Below are 9,206 nucleotides of genomic sequence, written 5' to 3' on the forward strand. Positions count from 1 at the left end.
TTTTACATGTCCTTCTACTTTGTACATTTCAGAATTATCAGGAAGAAGTTAACCACAGCCAGAGAACTCTGCCTTTGGGCCACAGGTTTGTGTGGGGCCATGTCTTAGTCTACCCAAGCTCCCCTCAGATCACTGGGAGAGGCAGCCAGACCTGGAGCAGTGAGCAGAATGAGTACCTCACAGGACCAGAGTGGCACCTCCAGTAATAGAGAACCCCTTTAGAGGTGTACTGATGCATGGAAGGACTTGGAGCTTGCTATAGGTGGATTTCTCTGGATTGAACAGCAAATTAAAGATAACTTGAAAGAGGTCAAAGCTGAGATTCACAGTTGTATAAGCCATCCCCTGGAATGCCTTAGAAGCCATTGGATTGGATGTATGAACAGTATAGATCTCACTTATCAGCTGAAAGAAGAGACACTTCAGCAGCAAGCTCAGTAGCTCTACTGGTTATTAAGCCAGTTCAATTGTCTTATTCATCAACTGGAGCATACTCAAAACAAAGATCTAGCCAATCAAGTCTCCGTGTGCCTGGCGAGACTGTGCAGTTTGACCCTTAAGCCTAAATATTCAACTGTCCTACTCTTTGAAGCAGACACAACAGCTCTGTATCAGACCATCACCACATTTGGGTATCTGGAAACCATTCAAATTCCTGAGCACTAGACGGCTCATGCTAGTTAATCAAATATTGGGCCTTTCCTGGAGAAAAGAAGCTATATCCCAATGCCAGAGCAGAATCCAGCATCACAGCTGTCCCTCTCAGCAAATGGCTCCTTGGAAGCAAACCTGCCAGTGGTTGTCAGTCTCCTTACATACCCAACACTAACCCCCAGGGCTGGCTCACCCAAAAGCAGACCTTGGAGAATAGTGAGACCTCTGTCAGAGCCTGCAATTTCCTCAGTAATATCTGGCAAAACTTAAAGGGCTTAGAATATTGGCTCCTCAGGAGTCAGCAATAGGAAGTTCCTGAAAAACCAAGTTATCAAAAGTGTAACAACATTCCTCTACTAGTTCTTTCTCCACTGAAATTGAAAAGATCGAAGATAAAAAGCTTCCTAATCAAGATGAGACAGACCTATCAGACTGGCTGGTAACTTCCTAGGAACACCAGAAGCTGAAGAAGCCTGAGGATGGCAGTCGTGAAACCAGTGAGAAGTTTAAGCGCTTGTTCCAGTTCTACAATGTGAATGATTGGCTTGTCAAGATCAACTCCTGTATCAACTGTCAGGGCAATCAGCCCAAGGGGATGGAGATTGAAAACCTGGGCAATCTGAAGTGCCTGAATAACCATTTGGAAGCCAAGAAACCATTGTCCAACCCTGGCATGGTTACTGAGGATTGGCTTGTCCAGAACCATCAGGACCCATGTAAGATAGAGGAGATGTGCAAAGCCAATGAGCCCTGTACAAGCTTTGCAGAGTGTGTGTGTAAAGAGAATTGTGAGAAGGAAGCTCTGTGCAAGTGGCTACTGAAGAAAGAAGGAAAGAATAAAAACAGGATGCCTGAGGAACCCAAACCTGAGCCTGAGAAACATAAAGATTCCCTGCATATGTGGCTCTGTCCCTACAGAAAAGAGGTAAAAGAACAAAGGCACTAAAGGCAATGGTTCTTCTAGAATATGTGATTCCTTCCAAGTCATAAAGAGTAGTTCTTTGTCAGAGTGGCTCATCCGGCCCCCATACAAAGAAGGAAGTTCTGAGGAAGTGCCTAGTACTGAAGACAGAGCTGGCAAACCAAAGCTTAAAAGACCCATGACCACTGCCTGGCGTCCCTTTAACACAGCTGACTGGGTCCTGCCAGGACAGAAGATGGGCAACCTCAGCCACTTATCCTCTGCAGAAGACAAGTGGCTGCTTCAAAAGAAGGCCCAGGAAGTATTACTTAATTCATCTCTACAGGAGGAACATAACATTCCCCCAGACCGTTTCAGCCTCCCCAAAGTTCATGATTTCTTTGCCTGAATGCAGCTTAAAGTTGATAAAGAGAATGGTTACATCAAACTCCTCTATGATGTAAAGGAGTGGAACAGCAAGAGTTGAGCAGCTTTCTGCCGATCATCACACATCATGAGCTGAGTGACTGCAGGTTGCCACATCATTGTTTCTGGGGCTGACCAGTGAGCTTAGTTCTTCTCCCGTTTTGTTTTGTACTAGTGAAGCGAAGTGAGTCATGAGATTGAGTTACTGTATAAAAGAAAAACGCTGTTTAGCAATGCTGAGGTGATTCAGTTCCTTCCTTCTTACAGGAGTATCAATCCACCCTACACTAGAAATACAGCATCTTGGTGGACTGGTCTTTTTCACAAGCCTCCAAGGCTCCTTAGATTGGGTTGTTATTAAAAATACATTAAAGCACTCTGGTTTCAAAAATGAAATATTTCTATAATCAAAGTATATTGATGTATTCTAAAACCAGTAAACGTCTCTAACTTTTAATTGCCCTATACATGCTGCTCTTGCTGTGGGTTTTTTTCTGTTAGTGGTCTGAAATAATGATTTTTCTGTTTGTTAACATATGGTATATTTTACACAAAAAATTAACCTGGCCAATAGTGATTACCAAAATATATATTAATAATCTTGGCAATTTTTGACACTAACTACCAAACATTTTAGCCTGCATGCTAGTTCTGCAATATTTTTCTTCTTCTATTGAAAGAAACTCAGCTATTGTCTTTCTTTCTTTCTGTAAATGTTATTATTCAGTGAGCTCTTCTAGAAGAGCTCTGTATTATCTAGAAGACTATTTTCAGGGTAGTTCTGACATTTCAAAATATCCTACAGACTTACAGGGTTTAAAAGAAACTCAGCACCGACTAAGCAAATAGGCAAGACGTTGGAAATGTGGTCTAGTACTTGAACCATTCACTATCAAAGGGGCTTTGGGTGCATCCTGTGTAAATGGAATGAGCTTGACACATCTGGTGCTTTTAACTAGGGATAAAGTTGATCTCTCACTGCAAGCATGGTATACCTGTACCTCCAAAAGTACAATGCAGTGACATTTTTGTGAATGGACTGTTTTCAACACTTGTGCCTTGGGGTGTTCATTGAAGCTTTATAAAACTTCAATGATGTTTTTTCAATATTCTTAAAGCTATGTCCATGCTTTAAACTGTCCCTGTAGGAGAGAAGAGGGGTTTATGTTTTTTAATTCGCTAAGATATTTTCACTTCTTTCCAGACTTTGAAACTATTAAGTTTCTTAACTGCCTATGTTATTAGAAATACTTCTGGGGAAATGTTATGGTCCCATAATGTCATTGCCATATAGCTTCATTAGAGTTCTTTAAACCACAGCTGAAAAGAGCTTTGTATTGTTTTTTAGTCCCCTCCCCAGACATCATTTAGAACTATTATAATAAAGGTGGTGGGTAAAAACAACTTAAGGAGCCTTTCTAGTTACCTTAAATTGCAGCTAACTCTGTAGTTTCTTTTTTGAGGCCTAACAAGCATACTGTATTTTACATTATCAAAATGTAATTTACATTAATCACTATGTTAATGAGTATATAAAACATTCTTTTGCATTGATGCATTTTGTATACGCCTCCATTAAAGGCACAACAGCTCTTAAAAAAAGAAAAAAAAGGGAAATTAACCACAGCCATATGTCTTTGTTGCCTACAGATGGTTTTTGTTCTACTCTAATACATCCCTGAGGTGATGCTATATAGTGAAGGCCAGAGTTTATGTCTAAAATAAAGCTTCCCGGAAAAGGACCATACTAGGTACTTCAAACTATTGACATTTCAAAGAATAGACTCTTGGGTACAGTCTTCTGATGAACCATAACTTAGACAATTCTCAGACTGCACCTGTGGGCTAAGGCAAGATTTCTACGACTCTTGTTAATTCAGAAGCAGACAGCTTCATGAGATTGCTAACCCAAGATCCAGAAGAACAAGAATTAATTATAGGACTGAATATACTGATAAGGGAAATTTTATTGGGGTTATCTGGAATATAGTTTTGGTTTTAATTTCTGTTTTCTGAATCTATAAGAAAGCCATTTCCCTCTCTTCTTATACTTCTTTAACCCATGACAATTTAGTAAACTCTGCTTTTGTAAACTGAAATGAAACAGATTTTAGATCACTCCTGCTTACAGAGCACAGAGAAGGCACACAGACCTGTGCCCACCAGCATCCCACTCCAAGCCAAAACCATCACCAGTATGACTGCTCACACATTTACCAGGAGGGCCCCCAAGAAGCTGCATTGCCTCCACAGGGAGGCAGCACCCTGTGAGCACCCAGCCACAGCTGCCATGACTGACGCTGCTGGCATGTGTGAATGAGAAAGGATCCCACTTTCACTGCACTATGAAATGCTTTGGCTGACATCACCCATCAGAGTGTGGTGACCAGCAGTATCAGAGCACCTTGCCCCCCAACCCCAAACCAGCAAAGTAGAGTCCTAACCTCAAGGAGCCAGAAAACGAATTTGGGGCCCAATACAAGTCCCTCAGAGTTGGAGTGTGCAGTCTCAGGGTTAGGATCTGAGTGTTAGCCACCTAAAATCTTCCAGAAACAAAGTCAGTTGGCTGAATCCACCTTATACCACAATCAAACGCTCAAGGTCATAAAATAGGATTTAAAAAAAAATCCAAAGGTCAGCAACCTCAAAGACAGAAGGAACATAAGCCTACAAAGATGAGAAAGAACCAACATAAGAACCTGACGACTAAAAAAGCCAGAGTGTCTTCTTTCCTCTCTAGTAAATGTTCTGAACCAGGCTGAGATGGCTGAAGTAACAGAAATAGAATTCAGAATATGGACAGGAATGAAGATCATTGAGCCATAGGAGTACTTTAAAACCTAATCCAAGGAAGCTAAGAATCATGATAAAACAACGCAGTAGCTGACAGATAAAACAGCCATATAGAAAAGAATGTAACTGACTTGACAGAGCTGAAAAACATACTACAGTAATTTCATAATGCAATCACAAGTATTAACAGCAGAATAGATCAAATGGAGAAAAGAATCTCAGAGCTTAAAGACTGGCTTTCTGATATTAAACAATCAGCCAAGAATAGAGAAAAAAGAATGAAAAGGAACAAACAAAACCTCCAAGAAATATGGAATTATGTAAAGAGACCAAATCTATGACTCATTGGTGTCCCTTAAAGAAGTAGGGAGAGTGTAAGCAACTTGAAAAACATATTTCAGGATATCATTCATGAGAATTTCCCCAACCTAGCTACAGAGGCCAATGTTCAAATTCAGGTAATGCAGAGAACTCCTGTAAAATACTTTGCAAAAAGATCATCCCCAAGATACATAATCATCAGATTCTCCAAGGTTGAAATAAAAGAAAAATTGCTACAGGCAGCTAGAGAGAAAAGTCAGGTCACCTACAAAAGGAAGCCTGTCAGACTAATGGTGAACCTCTCAACAGAAACCCTACAAATCAGAAGAAATTGGCCAATATTCAACATTTTTAAAGAAAAGAAATTCCAACCTAGAATTTCACATCTAGCCAAATTAAGCTTCATAAGCAAAGGAGAAATAAGATTCTTTTAAGACAAGCAAATGCTGAGATAATTTGTTACCACCAGACCTACCTTACAAGAGCTCCTCAAAAAAGCACTGAATATGGAAAGACCATTAGCAGCCACTACAAAAACACACTGAAGTACACAGACTAGTGATACTATAAAGTAACCACACAAACAAGTCTGCAAAGTAACCAGCTAACATCATAATGACAGGATCAAATCCACACATATCAATAATAACTTTGAATGTAAATGGACTAAATGTCCAAGTTAAAAGGTACAAGTGGCAAGCTGGATAAAGAACCAAGACCCATTGGTATGCTATCTTCAAGAGACCCGTCTCACATGCAATGACACCGCAGGCTAAATATAAAGGGATGGAGACAAATCTACCAAGCAAATGGAAAACAGAAAAAGACAGGGGTTGCAATCCTAGTTTCAGACAAAAAAGACTTTAAACCAACAAAGATCAAAAAAAACAAAGAAGAGCATTACATAATGGTAAAGGGTTCAATTCAACAAGAATACCTAACTATCCTAAATATATATGCACTCAACACAGGAGCAGCAAGATTCATTAAGCAAGTTCTCAGAGGCCTTCCAAGAGACTAAGACTCCCACACAATAATAGTGGGAGATTTTAACACAACACTGACAATATTAGACATATCACTGAGACAGAAAATTAACATAGATATTTTGGACCTGAACTCAGCACTGGATGAAAACAAAGATGCAATATACCAGTATCTCTGGGACACAGTTAAGGCAGTGTTAAGAGGGGACTTTATAGCACTAACAGCTCACCTCAAAAATTTAGAAAGATCTCCATTTAACAACCTAACATCACAACTAAAAGAACTAGAGAACAAAGAGTAAACCAATCCCAAAGCTAGCAGAAGACAAGCAATAACCAAAATCAGAGCTAAATTGAAGAAGGCTGAGACACAGAAAATCATTCAAAGATCAACAAATTTAGGAGCTGTTTTTTTGAAAAAATCCATAGGATAGAACACTATCTAGACTAATAAAGAAGAAAAGAGAGAAGATCCAAATAAACACAATCAGAAATGAGAAGGGGGATGTTAGCACTGACTCCACAGAAATACAATAACCATCAGAGAATATGATGAACATTTCTATGCACATAAACTAGAAAATCTAGAAGAAATGGATACATTCCTGGACACATACACCCTTCCAAGACTGAGCCAGAAAGATGTTAAATCCCTGAACAAACCCACAATGAGCTCTGAAATTGAGTCAGTAATAAGTAGCCCACCAACCAAAAAAAATCCCAGGGTCAGATGAATTCACAACTGAATACTACCAGATGTACAAAGAAGAGCTGGTACCATTCCTACTCAAATGATTTCAAACAATTATGGAGAAAGGACTCCTCCCTGTCTTATTCTATGAGTCTAATATCATCCTGATTCCAAAACCTGGCAGAGACACAACTAAAGGAGAAAACTTGATGAACATTGATGCAAAAATCCTCAACAAAACACTGGCAAACCAGATCTAGCAGCACATCAAAAAGCTTATCCACCACAATCAAGTAAGCTTTATTCCTGGGATGTAAGGTTGGTTCAACACATACAAATTAATAAATGTGATTCATCATATAAACAGAACCAAAAACAAAAATCACATGATTATCTCAATAGATGCAGAAAAAGCTTTCAATAAAATTCAACACCCTACATGTTAAAAACTTTCAATAAATAGGTATTGAAGAAACATATACCTCAAAATAATAAGTACCAACTACGACAAACCCATAGCCAACATCATATTGAATGGGCAAAAGCTAGAAGGATTTTCCTTGAAAACTAGGACAAGACAAGGATGCCGTCTCTCACCACTCCTATTCAACATAGTATTGGAAGTCCCAGCCAGGGCAATCAGGTGAGAGAAAGACATGAATGCACCCAAATAGGAAGGGAGGAAGTCTGTTTGCAGATGATAAGGTCTTATGTCTAGAAAACCCATGCCTTGGCCCAAAAGCTCCTTAAGCTGATGAACAACTTTAGTAAAGTCTCAGGATACCAAATTAATGTACAAAAATCACTAGCATTCCTAGACACCAACAACAGTCAATCAGAGAGCCAAATTAGGAAAGCAACCCCATTCAGAATTGCCACACACACACACACACACACACACACACACACACCACCTATGAATACAGCTCACCAGAGAAGTGAAAGATCTCTACAAGGAGAACTAGAAAACACTGTCAAAGAAATCAGAGATGACATAAACAAATGGGAAAATATTTCATGCTCATGAGTAGGAAGAATCAATATCATTAAAATGGCGATACTGCCCAAATTTATAGATTCAATGCTATTCCTATTAAACTACCATTGACATTATTTACAGAACTAGAAAAAACTATTTTGAAATTCATATGGAACCAAGAAAGTGCCCAAATAGCCAAGACAATCCTAAGCAAAAAGAATAAAGCTGGAGGCATCATGCAACCCAGCTTCAAACTGTACTACAGGGCTATAGTAACCAAAACAGCATGGTACCAATACAAAAACAGACATATAGACCAATGGAACAGAATGGAGAATCCAGAAAAGAGACCACACACCTACCGCTATCTGATGAAGGTCTAATATCCAGCATCTTTAAGGAACAATAAATAAAAAACAGCCCAATTAAAAAGTGGGCAAAAGACATGAATATATACTTTTCAAAACAAGACATATATGTGGTCAACAATCATATGAAAAAAAGCTCAACATGACTGATCACTAGAGAATTCAAATTAAAATCACAATGAGATACCATCTCACACCAGCCAGAATGGAATTATTAAAAAGTTGAAAAATAACAGATGCTGGAGAGGTTGTGGAGAAAAAAGAACACTTATATGCTGTTGGTGGGAGTGTAAATTAGTCCAACCATTGTGGAAAACAGTGTGGCTATTCCTAAAAGAGCTAAAATCAGAACTACCATTTGATCCAGCAATCCCATTACTGGGTATATACCCAAAGGAATGTAAAGCATTCTGTCTTAAAGACACATGCACACATAAGTTCATTGCAGTACTATTCACAAAAGCAAAGACATGGAATCAATCTAGGTGCCCACCAAATGTAGACTGGATTAAAAAAAAATGTGGTACCTATACACTATGCAGTCATAAAAAAGAATGAGATCATGTCCTTTGTAGGAATATGGATGGAGCTGGGGGCCATTATCCTTAGCAAACTAATGCAGGAAAACCATATACCACATGCTCTCACTTATAAGTGGGAACTAAATGATGAGAACACAGGGACACATACCGTGAACAACACATGCTGAGGCCAGTTGGAGGGTGGAGACTGGGAGGAGGGAGAGGATCAGGAAAAATAATGAATGGGTACTCGGCTTAATACATGGCTGATGAAATAATCTGTACAACAAACCCCCATGACACAAGTTTACCCATATAACAAACCTGCACATGTACCCCTGAACTTAAAAGTTAAATTAAAAAAAAATTTTTTTAAACCAGATTTTAAATATCTGATTCTCACTGAGTTCCCAGAATTCAGAAACTCTTGAAGAACCTTCTTTTCATGGCAATATAGTTATTTGCATAATTTTGGTAGGAATTGGTCCTGCTTTTCACCAGCATATAATTAAACAAATTGATAGAGCAATCAAGGCCTTATCTGAAGTGTGATATCTGAGAATGGT

General features: G+C 39.0%; 1 pseudogene; it reads left to right on the plus strand.

The window, feature by feature from the left end:
• Nucleotides 1-2,714, plus strand: LOC116528563 (annotated as a pseudogene).
• Nucleotides 2,715-9,206: the final 6,492 nt, after the last annotated feature.

Source organism: Sapajus apella, unplaced genomic scaffold (assembly GCF_009761245.1).
Source record: "Sapajus apella isolate SASKATOON/1434 unplaced genomic scaffold, GSC_monkey_1.0 scaffold59, whole genome shotgun sequence".
Taxonomy (NCBI): domain Eukaryota; kingdom Metazoa; phylum Chordata; class Mammalia; order Primates; family Cebidae; genus Sapajus; species Sapajus apella.